This window comes from Lycorma delicatula, chromosome 2 (genome assembly GCF_047948215.1).
Source record: "Lycorma delicatula isolate Av1 chromosome 2, ASM4794821v1, whole genome shotgun sequence".
Classification (NCBI taxonomy): Eukaryota; Metazoa; Arthropoda; class Insecta; order Hemiptera; family Fulgoridae; genus Lycorma; species Lycorma delicatula.
In genome coordinates, this window is record NC_134456.1 from 97,114,543 (window position 1) to 97,138,475 (window position 23,933).

General features: G+C 28.5%; 1 protein-coding gene across 2 annotated transcripts in view; it reads right to left on the minus strand.

Annotated features, from left to right (window-relative positions):
- Positions 1–17,865, minus strand: part of Hk (potassium voltage-gated channel subfamily A regulatory beta subunit hyperkinetic) — a 683,771-nt gene extending 665,906 nt beyond the window's left edge. For both annotated transcript variants that reach the window (XM_075355872.1, XM_075355868.1), the window contains exon 1: positions 17,789–17,865. The gene's annotated coding sequence lies outside the window, so the exon portion shown is untranslated. The remainder of the gene's footprint in view (positions 1–17,788) is intronic.
- Positions 17,866–23,933: the final 6,068 nt, after the last annotated feature.

A 23,933-nucleotide genomic window follows, 5' to 3' on the forward strand; every position in this document is an offset into this window, starting at 1 on the left:
ATAAATTATTATTATTATTTGTGTAAACTTAGTTTAAGGTGTTTTTATTTTCAGATTCGGTGGTCCAACTTTGGAGGAGGATATTTGAACGTAATAAGTAGATTCCAACTTTAGAGAGGATTTAAGACCAAATTTGAAGTAAAGATTTAAGTTGAAACACACCCAGTGTTTTAGATTAATATCTACGGGTTCACTAAAATTATTCATTACTTAGCTTATCCTTCAAGTTCATCCGCATTAACAGCATAATATTTCGCAAGTAAACAGGATTACAACTAATAATAATTGTTTTTGTGTATCAAATTTTAGTTGTGTAATTAACTTAAACTACGTTTGAAAAATATTTCTTAGGAAATGGTGTTCATCTTCAGTAAATTTTTTTTGTTTATATATTGCGTGTATAAACATATATATATATATTTATTTATTTATTGTATATGTATATATTATACGTAAGTGTGTGTATGTGTGTTTGCGCGCGCGCGCGAGTAAAAAAATATATATTTTATAATTTCTAGCAGGTTATTTTATTGATGGATAAGTTCATCCTGTGTAAAATATATATTCTATAATATCAGATCGGTTTAAAAAAAGCACTTGCAATTTCTCATTTTAACTTCAAAATTCAATATAGAATTAAAAGAGCCGCGTTAATTTTAAATATTAAATACTTCAGACTTCTAACTAAATAATAAGATGAAATTCAAGCGGAACAGAAAAAATCAGGAAAATTGAAAAAAATAGGTCGCTCACCCCATCATTAGTCCAAGTACTGTCGTGTCGGACGTTATTAGACAAGTAATATTTCTAACCGTTTAAAATACTATGAGAAATCATTCAGATATATTCAAATAATTTTCCTCAACGCGAAATATCTTCACGTTACTAAATAAAATTTACGTTTCCGCTGACCTATTCTGTAGAAGAGAATCTAAACTAATAGAAAGCCGGTTGTAACCGTCACAAAAATAATAATTCAGAGTGCAACATAGTTTAAGGGATGATTCTCATTATCGCCCTTGAATGCAAATAGGGAAAGGACGATTAATTTACCCAGCGCTCGCAAATCATAATTAATTAACCTTCTGAAAATACTCAAATTTTTTTATTACGAAAAATTAATATATCGGGTATCCGAAGAAATGAAAACTACTCCGTGATTTCAAGAACGAATACGGTTTTTATTTTACAGCACTCGATCATGATTTATACATAATATTGAAGTGGCAACACATTCCACACTCAAGCGTCGACTAAACAATTCTGAAAGCGACTGTCCACGATGTTGTTCGCAAGCGATTAAAACTTCAAAATTAAAACTAACGTTAAACCGTAAAGATTTCAATTTGTAACAACTATATTAGACTTCATTTATTCTGATGAAAACCATTTGCATCATTTTACTTTCTGATATACTCAAGGAGTCGTGAATCACCGTAACGGTCGAGTTCGGGGACTCGACGTAAAATTCACGCGAATCGGTGAAATTCTTCTGCAAGTCTCCGAAGTGAATGTCTAGTGTGGTATCAAGCGTATTTTTTACACCATTTTTTTACGAGCATACTGTACTCGAACATGTAAGAGAACTTTGTGTTTCCCCAGATTGGTAATATGATGAGCCTAATTTTCTAGTAGGATGGATCCCATCCATGTCATGTAGAAGTTGTGCTGACTGCGCCCAACAAGTTCCCAGAAGGCTGGATAGGCAGAAAAGCTTCCACCCCTGGGAACCGCGAAGTCCAGATTTGACCCCGGTGGATTTCTTCTTTTGGGGCTATGTAAAAGACATCGTATACTAAGAAAAAAACCCAATCACTCGACCACCTGCGCCAAAGAATAACAACAGCTGTGGAAGCGATTCCTGTGCTCGCTAGAGTAAGTAATGAAGTGGCTTATCGGTTTGAAATCTGCAGTTCTGTAAACGGTGCACATATTGAGTTACATTAAAAAGATAGAAAAACTTTAGATTTTTATACTTTCATTTAATAAAACGCATAATTCTACCATACATTGTAATAAAGTAAATTCTACTATACATGTATTAAAGTAAATTTAATTTAAATCCACGAAGTTCTTTTACGGACACGTAGGATAACAGTAAAAATGTTAGACGCAGCCCGCAAAACTAAAATTGAATTATTTTTCAATTAACAATGTTTTTTTGTAAAAAGAATTTGGAGAATTATAAAATTTGGTTTAAAAATAAAATATCATTACTAAATAACGGTTGACTTAAAATCGGATGATTAATTTTGGGTGAAGAATGAAATCACCAAAGTTTATCTTATTATAATTTTATAACAAATAGTCATAAAACTTTGTTTATAAAATTAGCACATAACGTATATTCAAATATGGATGTTTATTTTTCTTTAAAGATGGTTATAACAGGAAAGAGAAGGACATTTAAAATGTGATGTTACAAGATGTTGAAAATTATAGATGGATTTATAAAATTCAAAATAAATAGATAAATAAAACAAATAAAAAAGTAAAAAAGTCACTCATCTTGTAAAGAAGTGAACTATTGAGTGTGCCAAATATTCGGATACCCAGTTAATTTGATAAAGGAGGGACATGTAAAACCTGCAGAGGGAGACAGAGAATGAAATATCTGAAACAAATAATCTAGAGTATAGAATGGAGAACAGAAAGGAATGTAGAATAGCATGAAACCAGTTAAATGACTGATAACTCTATAAAAAATACAAAAAAAGATATTCTTATTACAAATTAGTTAATTAAACACAAAAATAGTAATAGAATACAAATGAAGGTTATGACAAAATCCTCCTACTAAAATCTATATTTTTACCATTAATTTTATAATTAATTAATAATGACTATAGATAATATGTACCTTACGCTACTAAATCGTAATAGATAGTTGACTGGAAGCATTTTGAAGTGACAATAAATTAAAATTTTCCTGATGCGACTGCTTTATTGCAGTGAAATAATCACCCCGATACGTTAGCTGAGGACGGAAAAGTATAAACAGCTATTGATTTCAAAAGTTAATTTGTTTCTTTGTTTCTCTTTTCTTTAGACTTTTAATTTGCGGCGATTGTAAAAAGAAAAAATGGCTTTAAGAAAAGGGTTGAATTATACTCTTACGTTGTAGTTCAATCTATGTTTTTATTTACTACGTAAGGAAAATTTTCAAGATAACTTAAATTACTTTTTTCTAAATTATATGTAATTAATACATTACTTTCTTAATTGGTTCAAAATTAATTACTTTTATAATCTTAAAAACATTTTAATGAAAACTATATTTAATTAAAAGTGTAAGGAATATATAACTTAAAGGAGATCGGAATGCAGAAGAAAAAAATTCACTTTATTCTCGTTTCATAATTATATCAATTGTAAAAATAAATAATTTCTCTTCACGTGCTTATTATTTCACATTTCAATTTATGTAACTTATTTATATTCGATTGATATATGATATATATATATTTTTTTTTTACAAGGGTAATTAATTGTAAGTTACGTAATAAAAGTTAAACTTTCACGTAGCCGGCCTCCGTGGCGCCAGTGGTAGCGTCTCGGCCTTTCATCTGGTAGTACCGGGTTCGCATCCCGGTCAGGCATGACATTTTTCATACCCGCTACAAATCATTCATCTCATCCTCTGAAGCAAAAAAAAATTTCAAAGCAATAAACATTCACGTAACTATCGGTTAGATAGACATATTCGTATGTATGTAAAAATGGGTAACGTATGATTTAAAAACGGTTTTTTATTCAAACTTATAAACCTATAACAAGTTTTATTTTAAACATTGTTTAATCTTCGCTAACCTACTGCTGACAACAGTACGTATCGAATAATACAATACAAAATTCCTGATGTATCATAATATTTAAAAATATTAAATGTATAGATATAAAATAAAATTTCCTCATGGACTACTCACTAATGCACAGTTCAAACCGGTCAACCCAGGTAGGTGAATTTTACTCACCGGGCTGGTCTAGTGGTGACGCTGATTACCAAATCAGCTGATTTGGAAGTCGAGAGTTCCAGTGTTCAAGTCCCATTAAAGTCAGTAATTTTTACACGGATTTGAATACTAGATCGTGGATACACCGGTGTTCTTTGGTGGTTGGGATTCAATTAATCACACATCTCAGGAATGTCGAACTGAGACTGTACAAGACTACACTTCATTTATACTCATACGTATCATCCTCATACATCCTCTGAAGTATTATCTGAACGGTAATTACCGGAGGAAAAACAGGAAAAAAAATAGCTAAACGTAGAAAGAAAAATAATATGAAAGCAATAAGTAGAAAATTTTACTTTTTTATATAATTATATTCTGCTGCAAGGATGCGATTCGTTGGCTAAATGTTTTTTTTGTTCCTTTTCGGTCAATTATGGGCCAAGTTTTTTCCCCGAACTCTCTCCTTCAAAGGAAGATAAAGATAGTATTTATTAAATCTCTCGTTGGACGTCTTCCTGAATTGTTCTGTAATTACTCTTTTTTGTTTTGGACCTTCTTTTTCTTAAAAATCCCCTCCTTTCCGAAATTTCTTTGATTTTTACATTTCGGGATTTTTATTCCTGCTTCAATTTTCTATTTTAACTTTTCTATAGAATTCTATTATCATTTATCCTTAAAATGCGTTCCATCAAAGCCAATCTCGTCCCGTTGGTTATTTATTTAAATTTCTCGTGTAGCATTTTGTGGGGGAGAGAGATATATCTCTCTCTTACTTACAAAAGTATGTAATCCTTCATAAAATCAAATAATTTTTTTTTAACTTTTCTTTTTTTTTTACTTTTCTTTCTTTTGAATTTCTTTAAATATCTTTGATGTTTACTGTCAAATTTTCTCAGCCAACAACGCTTCTGGTCGAATCACCGTATTCAAAGGCTTTTATAGTGGTAGAATTTTTGATGCATATGATTTGTTCTAGACGGTAGGCCAACATAATTTGTTTCGCCCCAATTTTTAAGGCTATTTTTTCTTGCCCATTTTATTTTGTAATTTCTCCAACGCATTAAAATCTTTAATTTTTTCTATTTTTCCATATCCGGTTTTTAAAAACGTTGGGATATTCATGATATTTGCCATACATTGTGTTTTTTCAAGTGATATTTGTAAGCGTGTTCTTTCTTCTTTCTTTAAAACATATTTAATAGTTCTGTTGTTATTTTGGGATTGTTGGACACGATACCCAAATCATCTGCAAAAGCGAGAATGTCAGTAACTATGCGGCGATTTTCTTTGCCAATTTTGAAGGGAGTACTGTTTTATCTGTTTTTTAGTTCGTAAATAACTAAGAAAATTGGAAAATATTGGTGACAGTAAATAAATTGAAAATTGTATTATTATATATTCTAGTTTAAAACATACTCGTATTTAAATTTTTCAGCTGAGAATTCTTCTCACAAAGTGAACTCGGCAAATACATTAATTCCATGAGATCAAAACTTGAGATCTATAAATATTGCGGAAATTGGTGAGTTGTATTTATGATTTATAAAATTTGATTCGTTAAAATTTAAATATCAATTCTGTACATATATTGATATATACGATTATATATACATTCAAAATGCATAATTAAGAAATGCATCACTTTTCATGGTTCATCATGGTGCATTTTTTTAATGGTTTTTTTTCGTTTAGTAAATTGTATACTCTTTTACAGTATTGAGAATCTCAGTTTTAAACTCTTACGTGTAAAATTTGCATTTTTATCGCTAACTCACAGTATTTTAATACGCTCCTTGTTTCTATGTATAATTTATAAAATAGCTTTTCTATTTTTTTTTTTTTTTTTTTTTTTTTTTTTTTTTTTTTTTTTTTTTTTTTTTTTTTTTTTTTTTTTTTTTTGGTGGAACCTGTTACATTCAGTGCATCTGTGAGTAAACGGAAGTTCCTTCGGTTCAATATAGTATTTAATGAAATAATTACAATTTAATTAGTGTACTTAAGCAAAATTTCAAATCGTTTCCCGTAAAAAATGGAGTAAGGCAAGAGTGATAAGCTGTCACCAATATTTTCCAATTTTCTTTGCCAATTTTGAAGGGAGTACTGTTTTATCTGTTTTTAGTTCGTAAATAACTAAGAAAATTGGAAAATATTGGTGACAGCTTATCACTCTTGCCTTACTCCATTTTTTATGGGAAACGATTTGAAATTTTGCTTAAAAATGTAATCATTTCAGTAATTCAAAAACGGATTGTTGATCTACAGAATCGTATGCTTTTTTTAAATCAACAAACCGTTATATATTTTAAAAATGTTGTCTCTCTTTTGGATAAGTAATTTAACAGAAAGGGTTTGTTCCATATAAAATTAAGACTTCCTGAATATATCTTGATATTCCAACTATTAATCTGTTTTGGTTTCGATTCGGTTCTGTAATGCTTTAGATAATTAATACTTTGTATGAAATAGGAAACAAGGAAAGTTCACGGTAGTTGTTTACATATGTTTTGTCTCCTTTACTATGGAGAGAATAAATCAAAGCTGATTTCCACTCATCTGGAATTTGTTTCATTTCCTATATTTTTTGAAACATTGAAGCACTTCTGCTGGACTATAAAAGCTCCCGCCGTTATGCAATCTGCACCAGATCTGTTATCATTCTTAGGGTTTTTAATTTCTTTAATTTCATCTCTTTTTAGTGAAGGGGAATCTGGTTAAACCTCTTTCAGATGTTTTGTTTTTATCTTTACTTTGGAGAGGGGATCGCAATTTCTCAATGTAATTGAGAAATTTCTCTTTATTATTATGGATTAATTTCCCGTTTTCATTTTTAAAACATAAACAGTGAGCTTGTTAGCCTTTTAATTTGGATTTAAATGTTTGGTAGAAGTCTCGTGAGTTTTTCTTTTTGAAATCTTCTTCGATTTTGTTTAGTTGTTATTTCTCGAAGTTTCTTCTTGTTTTCCTTAACGCTTTGGCTGTTCCATCATCTGTGCTTCTTTTTTGTGGTAAGAAAAAATTACTTTTCCCTCTGTTTCTTTAATTCTTTGACATATTTTTAATGAAATAGTGGAATATATTGTTTATTTTTATTTTCCTATTTTATCATTTTTATTATTTATGACGTTCCTTCTTTTCTATTTAGGATAAACTTTACTTTTATTCTCGTTAAAAATGTTCCAAATCTATGTTCGTTATTTTTTGCACTCTCTTCATTGTTTCTTTGAATTTTTGCACGAGATAGCGACATGGTTTACATTATTTCAACTATATATATTACTGTGAAAGACCAAAATTAGAGAATGTCAATTTTCTCCAGTGAATTTCGACACGTACCAAATACTTTGGTGAAAGACCGAAATATTTTCTTATATTATTATACATTCGGACCTTCGCCGACATGTAGACAAACTTGGGGATCGAATCGATACTAGAAATTAAAAAAAAAGTCACCCGATACCAATCTCTAAGGTAAGTAAATTACAAGAAACCGTCATACGAAAAAAGGAAGTTTAAATTTGCGCTCACGTTTGTCGACATATAACGGCGAAGGTCCGATAAGCAAATATTTCGGTCTTTCACTGACGTATTTGGTATGCATCGACATTCCCCGGAGAATATCGATATTTGCCAGACATCTGTACTTCACATTAGCTGTGAAGTACATTATCTGTCATTCTTTTCGAATTTTTTTGGGGGGGAGGCGAAAAACGCTTTCTCGTTATCATCGCTCGAGTTAAAATAATGGCAAGAGGCTTCTTCTCGGATATTAGAATGTTATAATAAAATAGCAAAATGAAGATAGCAAAAATAAATATTAAAATAGTGTTAAAACTATGATTTAACCCTAAGTTTTATCGAAATTTTTTGTGATTCTAAATCAAATCATATCTGTATATTAATTAAGTAACTGAGAAAATAAACAAATAATCATAAACCTATCGTAATAAGTAATAAGTGCAATTATAAATTCTATGATTTTGTTTTACCTTTTTATCTTAGCATTCAATGAAAATTTCAAATAAAGAAATGCATTATTTTTCATTTCAAAAAAATTTTTAAGAATGGCCTTGAATTTACTTGTTATATTTATTTATTTAGTGAAACCTTTAACCTCCTCTCAAACTCGCCCACCATCAAACTATATCTTTTGTTTCCGATTCATTTTCCACCTTATCCTTCTTACTTTTAACTAGATGAAACGGGCGCTAGTAAATGTTAAATGCGTTTTTATAATTATGTTATTAATAAAGAAGTGTGTTCGTGCGTGTGTGTGTGTGTGTGTGTGTGTGTGTATGGTCCTCTTCGTTCTGTGTATGAACACGTATACGCCGGATTTGAAAACACACCGAGAATATCTTAACGTGAAAGTGCAGACGATTTTTATAAACGTACGTTAATCAGTCTTCGCTTCATGTTTTTGTACCAGTTTTTTTACGTAGACCCGCGGTCGGCTAATGTGGACATTGAGCCTTAGAGTCTCCCACCACCTCTCTGTTTTATTTTGATATGACCCCCTCTCATACAAGTAATTTAATTTACTTCACTTCGCGAAACTAAAGCATTAATCTTTTTCATTTCTTCTTAATTCAAATTATATTTTTTTTAAAACTAGGAAAATTAATAATTATGTTTTATGCGAATATTAACAGAATAATAATGCAAAAAGAATTTACTTAAATTTATAATTAAGTTTATAAAAGATAGGACATATGAATTATTTTATTCAAAACTTAAATATCAGTGTCTTATTAATTCCACAACACAGCGAGTTGAATTCTTTGTTATTGTAATACATATAATTTTTTATGGATTAAAATTTCACTTACATCACCCCTTTGTGTGCGATCTCTGAAGCATTCTTTAAGAAGAAGTTTTACGTGGTATAAAATGATTATAAACCTGTCTTGAAATTTTAATCATTCTATTTTTTTTTTTAAATATATATATGATTTAATTTAAATGTACTGATATCGTTTAAAGTTTAAAAAAATAACAAAATTTACGCTTATATCGGAAAACATCTTAACAGTCTTTAATTACCGTTGCATATTGTACAAATTTTTATCTGTAGGTACCTTGTTTCATTGAAAAGTGGCAAGCGAATTTCCTACATGAATTTTCAGCATTTTAAAGTGCATTATATTTGAAAGAAATTAAAACATAATTTAATAACGCAATTATTTACAATATATAAATTAAATAAAATTACTTACTATTATTTTTTCTTCTTTCTTTATTTAAGCGCTTTCACAGAGATATCTGCTTCGTCAGAACATCTACAACGTCATACAAACTGCATTGTTGTAAATTAACAGCTGATTTACTCAACTAAGTTTCTACGTTCCGTTCATCGTCAATATAAAAAGGAAAAAATCACTTTTTGTATCATAAAATGAGATGGTTAACATATTTCTCCACATTTAAAGTTTTAAACTATGTCTTTAATTATTATATTTCTATAATTATTATATATATTATATTATCATATTCTAACGAAGCAGAAATCCTGCAAAAGTACTAAACATAAAGAAAAAAATAATATTCAGAAGTAAATAAATTGAAAATTGTATTATTATATATTCTAGTTTAAAACATACTCGTATTTAAATTTTTCAGCTGAGAATTCTTCTTACAAAGTGAACTCGGCAAATACATTAATTCCATGAGATCAAAACTTGAGATCTATAAATATTGCGGAAATTGGTGATTGTATTTATGATTTATAAAATTTGATTAGTTAAAATTTAAATATCAATTCTGTACATATATTTACATATAAGAGTATATATACATTCAAAATACATAATTAAGAAATGCATCATTTTTCATGGTTCATCATGGTGCATTTTTTTTATGGTTTTTTTTCGTTTAGTAAATTGTATATTTTTTTACAGTATTGGGAATCTCAGTTTTAAACTCTTACGTGTAAAATTTGCATTTTTATCGCTAACTCACAGTATTTTAATACGCTCCTTGTTTCTATGTATAATTTACAAAATATCTTTTCTATTTTTTTTTTTTTTTTTGGAGGAACCTGTTACATTCAGTGCATCTGTGAGTAAACGGAAGTTCCTTCAGTCCAATATAGTATTTAATGAAATAATTACAATTTAATTAGTGTACTTCTGATTTAAACCCGCAAGGTTAATCTAGTGGTAAACTCGTTATCATAAAATCATTTGATTTTCGAAGTCAAGAGTTGTTAAGGTTCGAATCCTTGTAAAGGGAGTTGATTTTATATGAATTTGAACGCTAGATTGTGGATATCAGTATTTGCTGGTGATTGGGTTTCGATTAACCACATGTGTCAGGAATGGTTGACCTGAGTCTGGTCCAGATTCCATATTTAAAGGTACACTTAGGCCTAAGAAGTCGGTAGCAGTAAATTAATTTGGTTAATAATAATAATAAATAATATTTTTTTCAAAAGTAATAAACTATTGCAACTATATATATGTATATACACACGATTGTAATAGTATTTTATTTTTCTAATTTTTTTCAGTTTAGTAATCTATGCATACATAGTTGTTTGAGGAGTTTCAATGGAAACCTCTCTCTGTATGTCATTATTTTTTTGTAGTAAAATTTACTTATGGTTCTTGTAAATTGGACAGATTATAAATTAAACCCATCGGCAAAAAAAAGAAAAGAAATTTAATAATCGTATTTATGTCTGTGTAATCTTTTTCCTATTTATTTCTTTTATTGTTTATTTATTTATTTATGTATTTATAATATCAATTTAAAAATATAATTATATATTTTAATTGAAACACTACCTGGTCATGAAACTTATAATTCAATTTTTTCGCTAATGGTGAATTTTTTTGTTAAATTTTAGGCTCAGTAATTTTCTGTTGTTCTGCATTAGGCATCTGCTCTTACGCCTCACGAAATAATTACTAGTACTTAATCTTCTCCATGTACTATACGACCGTGTATTGAGAGAAATAGCTTATATCAAATCTTTAAAAAAAAATCTCTACCCTAAAATTTATTTACCGTCATTCCAGAAAAAACATTTTTGTAATTTTTAAAACGACTGATTGTCCGACAAAAACTTGATGAGAGTTTCCTGTTTATATTGGCAGTAAGCCTATTATCGGAGAGCTGAGTAGTCTAAATGAGTCAAATTAATACTCTGTCTTTAATTCCATCTTCAATGAAATTCTTCGCTGATGAAATTTAATGTAGTTCTTGTTAACTCGAAAAATAATAACGCCCTGCTTTTTATCTTTGAAATTTTACTGTTATTATTTTTTTTTTATCTGCATCGGAACGCTTTGTTATATTTTTGATTGAATTAAAATATTGTTTTAAATCATGATTTTTAATTCAATTTTAAAAATGAAAGTAATATTTGTGTTATTTATTTTGTATCGTAAAATAAACGTAATAAATTATAAGGTTTTTTTTAGTTTATTTAATAAATGAAAATTAATAAACTCGGATATGTTTATATGTATTTTTAATTAAAAAAAAAAACAATGTAAGTAATATAGAAGTTCTAAAATTCAATTCATTAGTAAATTTAAAAAAAGACTGAAAATAAAAATTTTTCAAAATAAAATATAATCCGAAAACATTGTTCTTGTCTTGAAATTTCAAAAAGGCAGGTTCAACTACAGTGGAGTTGTAGAGGGTTCACAGAGATGTATTGTTTTTTCTTGGATGTATGAAATTTTTATTAGATAAAATTCTTACCTTAATTTTCATGAAAAATTCATCATCGAATCGATTAAATAACACGATCATATACATCATAGTTCTTTAATCGTTGTGATTTTCGTATATGCTTAATAAGTTTGTACAAGCTCGTGAATATGTCTATGCTTTTGATTGTTGCTAATTAATATATATTTTATTAAATTAAGAGATAATTTAAATTTCTTTCTGAAACTTTCATGCGGAAAACTGCGGTGTCTTTTTCAATTTTATTCGACAATTCCTTAACTCTTAAGTACCAAATTGGGTGATGATGTAACTTCTATATTCATGGAATACGTGTCCTATTTTCGACAGTTACTTATTTTGTTCACATAGCTGTTTTTCGATTTTTTTACCAACAGGATAGGCCGATTACCAATAGGATAGTCATTGTTGAGGTAATTTATCCTATCCTACTAAACGGCATTTGTATGTGTGTCTGTGTGTGCATCATCCTTAGCTTAGCTCCGAAATGTACCGATCACTAGCGAAAAATCCCGATTCCTTAGTACATGTCTCGCGGTGGTCAGGTGTATACTTTTTATATTATTATATATCCATATTTATGTATATCAACATTTTGGGAAAATTTAGTACTTTTTATACTTTTTAACCGGATTCGAATTTTCGGACGAAAATTGCAAATATCTCGAAAACGGTCGATCCTAGCGCTCTGACAAATTTTTCGACACTCGTAGATGATCTCCATCCATCTCCAGTAGTACCCGTTGGATGTTAATATTTTCAATTGCCCCCGGGGCGCCGTTCGGAAATCGAGGTGGAGGTGCAATGGGGTGCCACCGTAATATCTCGGTAACCGCTTGTCTAATTTCGTGATTCAAACGGCGTAAGTATCAGCAGGTTGAGCTCTAACTGTTTAATGCATCGGGTACATGTGTGATCGACCGGACCTTAGTTATCCGGAAATTAACTCGTTTAGCCCTCCCTATGTTTTGATTGCACTCACCCACCGTAAAAAGTCGATCTTTCGTTAAATACGGTCAAATGTGTACGCTAGCGCAGACGCAAAGTGTAAATTTATGAAGACTAAAACGTAGAAAATAGAAATTATAAAAAAAAATTGTTAAATATCACTCTTAAATTAAACGCACTAAACGTTAAAAATAATTTTAGGACGGTATATATTCGGAATAGATTTGACAACAAGCTTTGACGGTGATATGTAAGAGTAAAATTAAGAGTGGGGTACTCCATACCCCAATCTTTAGGCCATTCATCACGCATATGAAAAAATTGGCAAAAACATTAAATTTTTAATTTGAAGCTATGACTTTCACATAATCTTACATATCACCATTAAAGCATATTGTCAAATCCATTCTGAGATACCATCCTAAAATTATTTCTTATCTTTAGTGCGTTTAAGAGTGGTATTTAAATTTATTTTTATGTATTTTTTTATTTATTTATGTGATTATTTTTCTTCGAACTATAACCAAAAATTAGACACCGGAATATATCGATCACTAGCGGAAAATCCCCATTCGTTAGTTTCAATTTCTAGAGTTAAATTTCTAATTTAACTTTCGTTATATCGATTTTCATCATTCAAAAAAATATTTTTACACAACAGGTAATCAATTTTGGAGACCTAATAATTCCATTCCGAGACTCCGTCCGCCAGAACAACCTGCCCGGAGGGCCTAGCAGTGGAGGCGTGCCGTAGGCACGCCCTGCAGCTAGTATTATTATGAACGCTTTATTTTTTTCTTCGTGTTTTTGGCTTAAAATAACTTTCATCTTTGAATCGGAATGGTAATCTGCTTTATTTTTTAAATCTAATATTTATTAAAAAGTGTTCATTATCGTTGCTAACTTTGCTCTCCCGTTAAATCCCATCAGCGTTAGGAACGGGGCGAGGGATGGCAACCGGAAGCGTCACAAGGCGGGTGTCTTCCCCTACATGGTTGGGATGGTCATTTTGCTTTATCTGATATTTAAAATTATATAGAGTCGATCGACTAAAAATTTATTGACGTATCAAAACATATATAAACAAGACATTACTCTAAGCAAACAAACGCAATTTAAATTTCACATTTAATTTTCAGTGAGTTATTAACAGCAAAGATCCTTCAATACTTTATCGAAACACTCGTCTACATCCCTCAACACTATAACATTCAGTACCCACATTATGAAGAAGCTTCATGTGAAAGCTAACCTAGATTAAAGTTTCTAAAACCTTAAATGAAAGTGTACAGTAGATGTTTTAAAACTATTTTAAATTTAATATATTGTGGATATCTGAATTCAGCCTTCCACCCGGAGGACCCGGGTTTGAATCCTTGTCGAGCACATAAATATTTTTCATAAGCTACAAAAATTTCATTAACGTAAATGATCAGTCGATCTCAAAGAAATTCTCTTCGTTCATTTTGCACCGTGAAATAAACTGTAAGTTGGAACAATATTTGACTGTAATTTTAATAAATGTAAAGTAGTAAAAATGATTTACGCGTTAAGTTTTTTAAGTTTCTTATTTCGGTTGTTAATATTTGCTATCTCCTCTTCCATAAAGGTTGTAATGCGTTACAATACATCATAATTTCTGTTATAATGATGTCTTTACGATTATTAGTTAATTTTGGATTTACTTTTCAAAAAGCTGTCAAACTGTTATAAATGTTCAATACAAGATCTTTCCGTACTTAACCTACACTGAACTTCCATATCTTTAAAACTGTAAATAAATCTATTAATTTCATTCTATTTTTAAATCAAATTTATTTCAATTTTCCTTTTATCATACAATTTTCCTTAATTTTACACTCTTTTACCTCTTTTGGAATTACAGTTATAACGTAACCCAAAATTATGTTTGAACCATTTTAGGACTACGGTATAGAATAAAGTTTGGGAGATATATATATTTAAAATAAATTATTTTGGAGAATTGGCAAGTGGATACAACTTCCTTCCCCGGAAATAACAAAAAAAAAGCTTTAGATACAAAATTTTTCAACGTTATTAACAAAATTCAGCGACAGTGAATACGTAATTATTTCAACTTTCTGGCAGGACTGAGTAAGGAGGTTGGCCGGATATCCTTTCACCCAATTTTGTAGTAATATTATCTGGGTTTTTTCATCGCCAAAAGATTTGTTTAAGGTACAGCCTCATTAAAAATTTTTTTTTTTTTCAAATAATTTATTTATAATTCAAATTATTAATACAGACAGGTCCTATATATTTTTATCGGTAATTATTTCTCTTTATATGTTCGTATTGTCTTTAAAATTCCAAACAATTTATATTTTTTCACTCTTTTTTTACCAAATTTCTTAATTTAATTAATTCAAAAAATATTCTAGGCTTCGTCAGTATTTTAAAATAGTCACCGTTCCTCTAGATTTTAAATAAAAAAATGAATATTTTTTGATAGTTCATAATTTACCTAAACCATCAAATCCCAAAATCTTAAATAAGCATGGAAGTACGCGTTAAATAAAAATTAAAAAAAAGATTTTATAACTACACAATGATATACAATATGAGCCGTAAGCGAGACTCTACCGTCCCAAAGTATACTTACACGGTAAAACCTAATCGTCTTACACTCACTAGCGTTAATCTTACCACGAGATTATTTTCTACTTCATACATTCTACCGATTGAAATGTTCCACCTACATTTTACTATTTTAAGAGAAAAACTACAGAATAAAAGACAGACAATCCTTCTGGAATTAATATTCGATCGCGAAGGGAATGGAACAGGTCAAGGATAAAATTTCCACCTTTTGTACAATTCAAGAAATAATTATTCATTCAAATGAAGAAAATGATAAACTACATAATTGTTAATAATGTCTAGTTTTCTTATATCGTACTATTTATATAAATTATATCGACGTTTTGTATATATTTTAGAGGGAAGAGTTGTTTAATGCTAATGCATGAGGTATTATGGTAACAATATTTTTTTATAAACTATAAATTCATTAAAATATCATTTACTTGTATTAATAATTTTAAATTTTTCAAGGTCCTTGCTATTTGATTTACCGTCTGAAATATTGATCAGAAAATACGCTTCAATTTTTATATATCTGGTTTCTTGTAATTAAAACAAAAGTTCTACTTCCTTAATTGAAGTAGAACTTTTGTAGAAAGTTAGATGTTCCATTTTAATTAAATTACTTTTTTTTAAATATCCAAAATAAAATTCACTTTTCCATATTTTTATTAAAACATTACAGTTCTGATTGTATTAAGATTATTTATTCCATTTTTTTAAACTAAACAAAGATATCATTACTGTTTTACAATTTAGTCGTATAATAAATACGATATTTAATTTTTAAATAGGCAGAATTCTCTCCTTTTGTTTTTCATTATAATTTCTTTGTAAAATATACCTTAAGGAAGACGTTACATTGTTCTGATTAAACGAGCAAACCCATTTACATTTAAACGAGATATTTTTTTTAAAAATATAGTAATAAAATATATTTACAAATACATTTGTATTTCCTAATTTTTCAACGGAAATAAAATTATTTATTATAGATTTTATTCAATTTTTATTATAGAAACACACAAAAAATTATTAATATCAAATAAACATCCAAAAAAATTGTAAAAAATATATGAATATTTGTTTATTGTTAAAACCTGGCAATATTTTATTTTTTATATTTTAAAACTTAATTACTCTTTAGAAATCAAGCATTAATTTTAATTTTTTTTTTGTTATTGAAATATATGTTTAAATATTTCAGTTATCGATGTATAACAATTTTATTTAACATTTAATTTAATTCACTGTCTCAAATTTACAATACACGCAATGGCTAATTTACACACACATATATATATATATATATATGTGTGTGTGTAAATATATATATTACACACATAATATATATAAATATATATATATATATATATGTATATATATATATATATATAAATATATATATATATATATATATATATATATATATATATATGTGTCTGTGTGTGTGTGTGTGTAAATTAGGCCATAGATAAAACAGGCCTTTTTTTATCTCAGTTGTAAAGACTAATTACATAATTTTTACTATTCTGGTTTTTTATTATTACTTTATTAAAAGTAATAACATCAATGTTATTAAAGAAAATCCTTTATTTGTTTCATTATCAATAAATTTTTATTCTACTTCACATTGTGTATATAACACTACATGTTATAATTTCTAATGATTTTATAATATATATATTTAAATTTAAACACTTAAATAAAATATTATAAATAATTTACACAACAAGGAAAGGTTCATTTTTATTAAAATATATATGGTTCAGAGCCAGAAATATTTTACTTTAAATATATATTATAAATTGTATATGCATCCGACTTCATATTCTTTAAAAATTGTAACATGATTAAATAGTTAAAACTGAAAAAAATATATATATATGTATAAAATTGGCATAGTTACTTTCGCTTTATTATTATTATTCATCATATTAAGTTAACAAATTGTGGTATGAAAACCATCTCATAATAAAATTTTTATCAATACAATTTTTTTTTATTAAAATTTTATTTATTCATCTTTCTATTATATATATTGCAAAGTTTATTAGTTAAACAGGTGGATATCACTATAAAAATGTTCAAGTCCATTAGGAACAGGAAACTGTTCAATGAATTTTATAAACAACAATGTTGGCATTAAACAGTTGAAATAAAATTTCAAAATTTTAATAATCTTTCCCTGAAGTTCTGATTAAAATAAATATAGTTTCATGGAAAATTTCATTTTTCATTGAAACTGCAATAATTTTTTTTAATCGAACTGTTTTAATTTAGAATAATGTTCCGGTTTTTTTTTGTAATATAACGGAATGTTATTTATACCTACGTAAGTAATTCACTGATAATCAAAATCTTATTGATATAACGCTAAAAAAATGTAAATTTTACTGAAAATCACTTAATTCAACTTACAGTTATAAGATATATTTTTTACGATTATAATAACATATATTTGGATGTTTATTTGACATAAATATAATGATCGGCCTACTTGTTGATGCGGCCGATGTTAGGGAAAAGCCATACAAGTACGAGACAGACAGAGAGAGAGAGTGAGAGACAGAGCTACTGACGGGGTTGGCGGCTAGAGGAAAACCATGTCCGGACCCGGAGAAGCAGTCAGTTGTTACCGTGCTGGCACCGAGACACCGACTGCCCTGCCCAGGGTCCACCAGGCTTGCCAACCCGACGTTCTCATTCTCATCTCTTTTGAGTCTCTCCCTCCCGTCGACATCTGTGCCACCCCCGACTGGCAATTACCGCCGTTTTCAACCCGAATCAATCCCATCGCAATAATCAAACCGTCCGTTTTGCTCATTCGCATACGCGATTGTAGATAACAGGAATTTTATATCGAACTTCACGATCAAACAATAAGCTTACTCGATTAATTTTATTATTTTTAATGAAATTAATCGACGCAGTCGTTCAAATAAACAAAGGTGAACAATGTAATTACGGTGTTAAATTCTTCATATTTCATGTATGTATAACAAAGTGTGCAATAAAATATTCTGTTTATGTTTAATATACGTTTAGGTAAGTATCGCCCCACTGATGGTATACTGCTAAAATAAGTAAATAAAATTCTACAAGAGAGAGTTACATTTCTGTTTGTTTAAGCGCGAAGGTATGCTTAGATTTTATTAATCTAAGAGTAATAAAAATAGGAATCCTCAATACTAACACAATTCATTAAAACTAAATATTAAAACTAAAACTTATAATTTCTCGCTATTTATTTTCGGTATCTATTTATCAATTGAACAAAAAAAATTCTGTGAGAAAAAAAATTCTCGTTCCTTTTCATAATAATAACATTTTGTTCAGATCACTATTTCTTAAAAAAAAAATAATAATAATAAATGGTAGTCGGGAAGAAAACAAAGGGAAATTTCCATTTTTTCGTTAATATTTTTTTGTTCATTTTATATTTACTTTCCAAAAATGAAGTCAGGAACTCTTTTTTAAGTTATTTTGTGATTTTGTTTATTCCTTATCTTATTGTATGTTGTATGTTTTATCATTTCATTCTACTTACCACGAAATAATTTTGAAAACGATTTTATCTTATATTTCTAATGACTAGAACCTTTACATGTAAATTTTTATTTATTTCATCGATTAGCCAGAAAATAATGCAAGAGAAATATATTTTCTTTTCTTGCAAAATATTTGAGTTAACAAAAATATAATATTAATAATTTTTTTTTTTACATAAAAATAACAGTTAGTTATTGCATTATTCCTCGATTAATACCACCCAGAATAAAACGTTATATAGAGTGGATTGCTGTCGAGCTTTGCCTCCTTAATAGTTCATTATGCAACAAGCCTATGATGATAGCCACTGATGCGTTATTCCCCCACTACAAAGTAAGTTATGACACTCGTCAAGGCTCGTGACGTAAACTTTGCAAGAATGCATTAATTGCCATTACAAAGAGTTGCTTACCGTATTTTTTCTACGGCTGAGAAAATACTGGAATTATTGATTTAAATCGACAATAACATACATTGTTACGGAATTTTTTTTTTGATTTTCAAAAAACGATACATTTCTGTGGTAATAGGTAATTAGTCATAATGTAGTTATAATTTCATAATGTGTTAGTCATAATGGTGTTTAAAGACTTTAATATTGATCGGTGTTAAAGACATTTCTTGCTCAGATTCCCTAATTAACAAAACGATAAACAGTGTAATATAAAAATTTAGTTACCCATCAATGTACTTTCAAATTAATCTTGGCTTGCTAACTAATAAATCGGATTAAAATCTAAGTAAAAAAACAGATGATTCATTTAATAATGCCCGCTTCTGATCGGTCAGTGATTGAAAAGATTAGATCATTGATCTGTTGAACACCTGTATCATAATGAAAATCTGTTTCATAATGACCCTCATTTTTTTGGGGGGATTTGAGATCACAGTGGACCATTGTAATCAACTCTGGTTTGTCTTTTATTTTTATTTTTCTTCTTGATTGCTTCCCAATACTTCTCCATTCTGTCAGATCTTCCTTTTTTGAGCTCTGAATAAACCTTCGTTGTTGTTTTTTTCTTCTTTAATTTTAAATCTGGAGTTTCCCTCTTTTAGTATTTTTATATTGTCAGTTTTGTTTCGTAAATCTTCTATTGTGATTTCTAGTTCTTGCATATGTTGTTTAGTTTCGGTTATCCAAGTCGGTGTTTTGGACATTTTCCAGTATTTCTCGACCGGTTTCCTGACGAGCCTGTTCGGTTCTGTTCTTATTATGTGTCTAAAGAAGGAGATTCTTTTCTTTCTAGAGTAGTTTAGAGCTGGTTCTGGTTCTTAGAGCTGGTTCTACGTCTTTATGTACCTCTTGGTTTGTAATGAGCCTCCATTCTCCCCCATCAGCAAGTCGTCTTTTATTGATGCATGTTATTAGAATTCTTCTTTCTATTCTTTGCATCAATGCTGAGTAGGAAATGTTGAATTTTAGTTTGAAGAGTGTTTCGCTTCGATATGATATTGTAGGTCTGATTAAAGTTTTTTAATGTCTGAGTTTAGTATCTATTGAGATGCATTTTTTGTTATGTTGTTATGGTGCTATTTTGTGCATAATTGAGCTTTTGTGATCTTTCTTGCAAGTTTTTTTTTTTTTTTTGAGGTCATGTCTGATATTTTCTCCTAAATATTTAAACCGTTCGACTTAAACTAGTTTAGTTTAAGTTAACTAGCTTAGTTAAACTAGCTCGACTTTATGTCCGTTTCTGATTACGTGGTTCAATACCAGGGGATTTATGGCCATTATTCTAGTCTATTCATATGATATTCTTAGGCCTATTTTTCCTGCTAATTCTTCCAGTGAGGTTACTTGGATTCTAGCTTCTGCGATGTTATTGGCTAGAAACGCTAGAAATGACCCTCATTATTATACAGGTCCCAGCTGCGTAATTGAAAGATTAAAATACAGCCATAGAAAAATTCAATTGTAGAAAATCAACTCATCTATTCATTGTTCCGAGAAAATCAAATTGTAGATATTAAATTGCAGAAAAAATAATAATTTTATTTAATCAATCTTATATCTAAATTAGTAGCAAAATCTTTCAAATTAAAAAAAAAAATTAATAATTATTATCACCACGAGTAGCAGTTTTGTGTAGCAAAACCTTTTCTTACAATAAAAATTTAGTATTTTTTTTTATAATTTTTTTTTCTATATTCACATACATACTTTTTTAAAAACAAAAAAACGTTTTTTTTTTATTTATTTTTTCTATTTCATATAAGTATTCTTAATTAATAAAAAGGCGTTTAATCGGTTAAATCGATTAAAATAATATGATAATTGTGTTACTTTCATATTACTTTCTCATTATTTTAAATTTATCTCAAAAAATTAATAATTTTCATAAATTTAAAACTAATTGCCGATCTTGGTGGCGGAGTGATAGCGTCTCTATCTTTCATCCGGAGGTCCCGGGTTCGAAATCCGGTCAGGCGTGGCATTTTTCTTACGCTACAAAATTTCCATTTCGTATTTTCATTCACAAGCTTCCATCTTATATATATGGTGAATTATTCATAAAAAAAGAAAAGATTTCTTCCAAAAAAATATGTTACGTGTATCCATTTTTACGTAAATTCGTAAGAATTTACCGACAATTAATTTTGGATGAGAAATAAATCATTTTTTTCTAATCTAGTTTTTAAAAATTGAGATTTTTATTTTTTTATTGGTAACTGTTGAGGATTGATGGTTTCTAAAATATTAATATTTTTTTTCTTATTAAAAAAATTAATGGTATAAACTTTACACAAATTTCCTTTAGTTTTCTTATAAAAATTTTTCAAACGACAGATAATAACAATAATAAAAACAATTTTCTTCAAACTTTTTTTTTTAAAGATTTAAAATGGCGGCCAGAAAAACAAAGGAAAATGCCTTTTTTGCTAAAATCTTTTGTTTATTTAATATTTAATTTCCGAAAATGAACAGTGAGGTACATATTTTTATTACATGTATCTAAAAAATTATTTGCGATTTTTTTTTCTAACTTATTACCTAAGAAATTATTGTTATTCTTAATAAAAAAAGACTGGGAAAAAATAGAATTAACATAAAAAAAACTACCGAAAATTCCTATAGTATATTCGTTCTAACTTATGACGTGAGTATTTTGGAATAAATAAAATACTTTTATTATAAAATAAGTGGTAGAAGGAAACCAGAAATGATTTGCTTCGTTTTAACTTGCTTTCAAACAAAATGACTTTAACAAAATAAGATCGGTAGTCTACCGTTACATCTAACTGATGATTGAATAAATATATACATCCGGAAACTTTTACAAATAAAGTGTTAAACGGTTATTAAAAAAAAAAAATGGTAAACAAAATTAAGCCCAAATTCCTTTTACAAAATAGTTTACTTAAAATCTAAACACCTTGATTGGCGTTTGATCGTTTTACAATAATCATCAGTAGATATTACATATAAATATATATGTAAAATGAAAATAAAACACTAATAATAATAAACATTATTAGTAAAAATAAACTGTAATAACGAAACACTATCAAATTTTACCCTGGATTTTAGTATAAAAATGAAAGTAACAAAATAATAATTTTTCGTTCTAGACAGTCCTAGAATCATAAATTTTCTAAAAAAAAAAGATAAAAACAATATCTAAATCGTTTAAAATCAATTTAGACTGTACCTGGCTCAATGAACAAAAAAAATGACTACATTGATTTGCACCTATTTTTTTGTCTTCAGTCATTTGACTGGTTTGATGCACATCTCCAAGATTCCCTATCTAGTGCTAGTCGTTTCATTTCGATATACCCACTATATCCTACATCCCTAACAATTTTTTTTACATATTCCAAACGTTGCCTGCCTGCACATTTTTTTCCTTCTACCTGTCTCTCCAATATTAAAGCGACTATTCCAGGATGCCTTAATATGTGTTAGTCTGTCTCTTCTTTTAACTATATTTTTCCAAATGCTTCTTTCTTTATCTATGTGCCACAACACTTATTCATTTGTCAGTTTATCCACCCGTCTGATTTTTAACATTCTCGTGTAGCACCACATTTCAAAAGCTTCTAATCTTTTCTTCTCGGATATTCCGATCGTCCAAGTTTCACTTCCATATAAAACTATGCTCCAAACATATACTTTCAAAAATCTTTTCCTGACGTTTAAATTGATTTTTGATGTAAACAAATTATATTTCTGACTGAAGGCTCGTTTCTCGTGTGCTATTCGACATTTTATATTGCTTCTGCTTCGTCCATCTTTAATAATTCTACTTCCCAAATAACAAAATTCTTCTACCTCTATAATCTTTTTTCTCCCTATTTTTGCATTCAGTGCTCCATTTTCGTTATTTCTATTACATTTCATTACTTTCGTTTTGTTCTTGTTTATTTTCATGCGGTAGTTCTTGCGTTGAACTTCATCCATGCCGTTCGTTGTTCCTGCTAAATCCTTTTTACTCTCGGCTAGAATTACTATATCATCAGCAAATCGTAGCATCTTTATCTTTTCATCTTATACTATTACTCCGGATCTAAATTGTTCTTTAACATCATTAACTGCTAGTTCTATGTAAAAGTTAAAAAGTAACGGGGATAAGGAACACCCTTGTCGGACTCTCTTTCTTGTTACGGCTTCTTTCTTATGTTCTTCAATTATTACTCTTTACACCCATAAGGTATAAAAAATTTTGTTTCCTCATTATTTTTAATTAGGTTGAGGATTGCTTGATTTAAATGTAAAAGAAAAAATCCTACTCTTCGAAGTGGATTCAATAACAATAAAAATATTTAAATCACACAAAAAAGAATAACTCGTTTTTTAAAACTGTAAAGAATATAATTTTGTTTTTGGGAAGATAATTAAATAGGTATTAACGCCGAATTAATGTTAAATATGTAATGAAAAAGTACCCACATATTCATATGAAAAGTTTTCTTATATTATATTATTGCAAAATTTTAACGGTAATAAATTTAATATTTATTTCTGTAACAAGATCTAATGAGGCTTAAAACTCGAAGTTTCTTTTAATTTTTACATTACATTTTTTCGGTTTTATTTTTACAGTTAAACTTGAAGCGAGAATATTTTTAGTGTTTCTTCCTTTTGGAAATGTTTTATTTAAAAATTTGTACGTAAAATTTTTATTTAAAAATGTTACACAGTAGAATTTTATAAATGAAAATAGCTTCAACTCA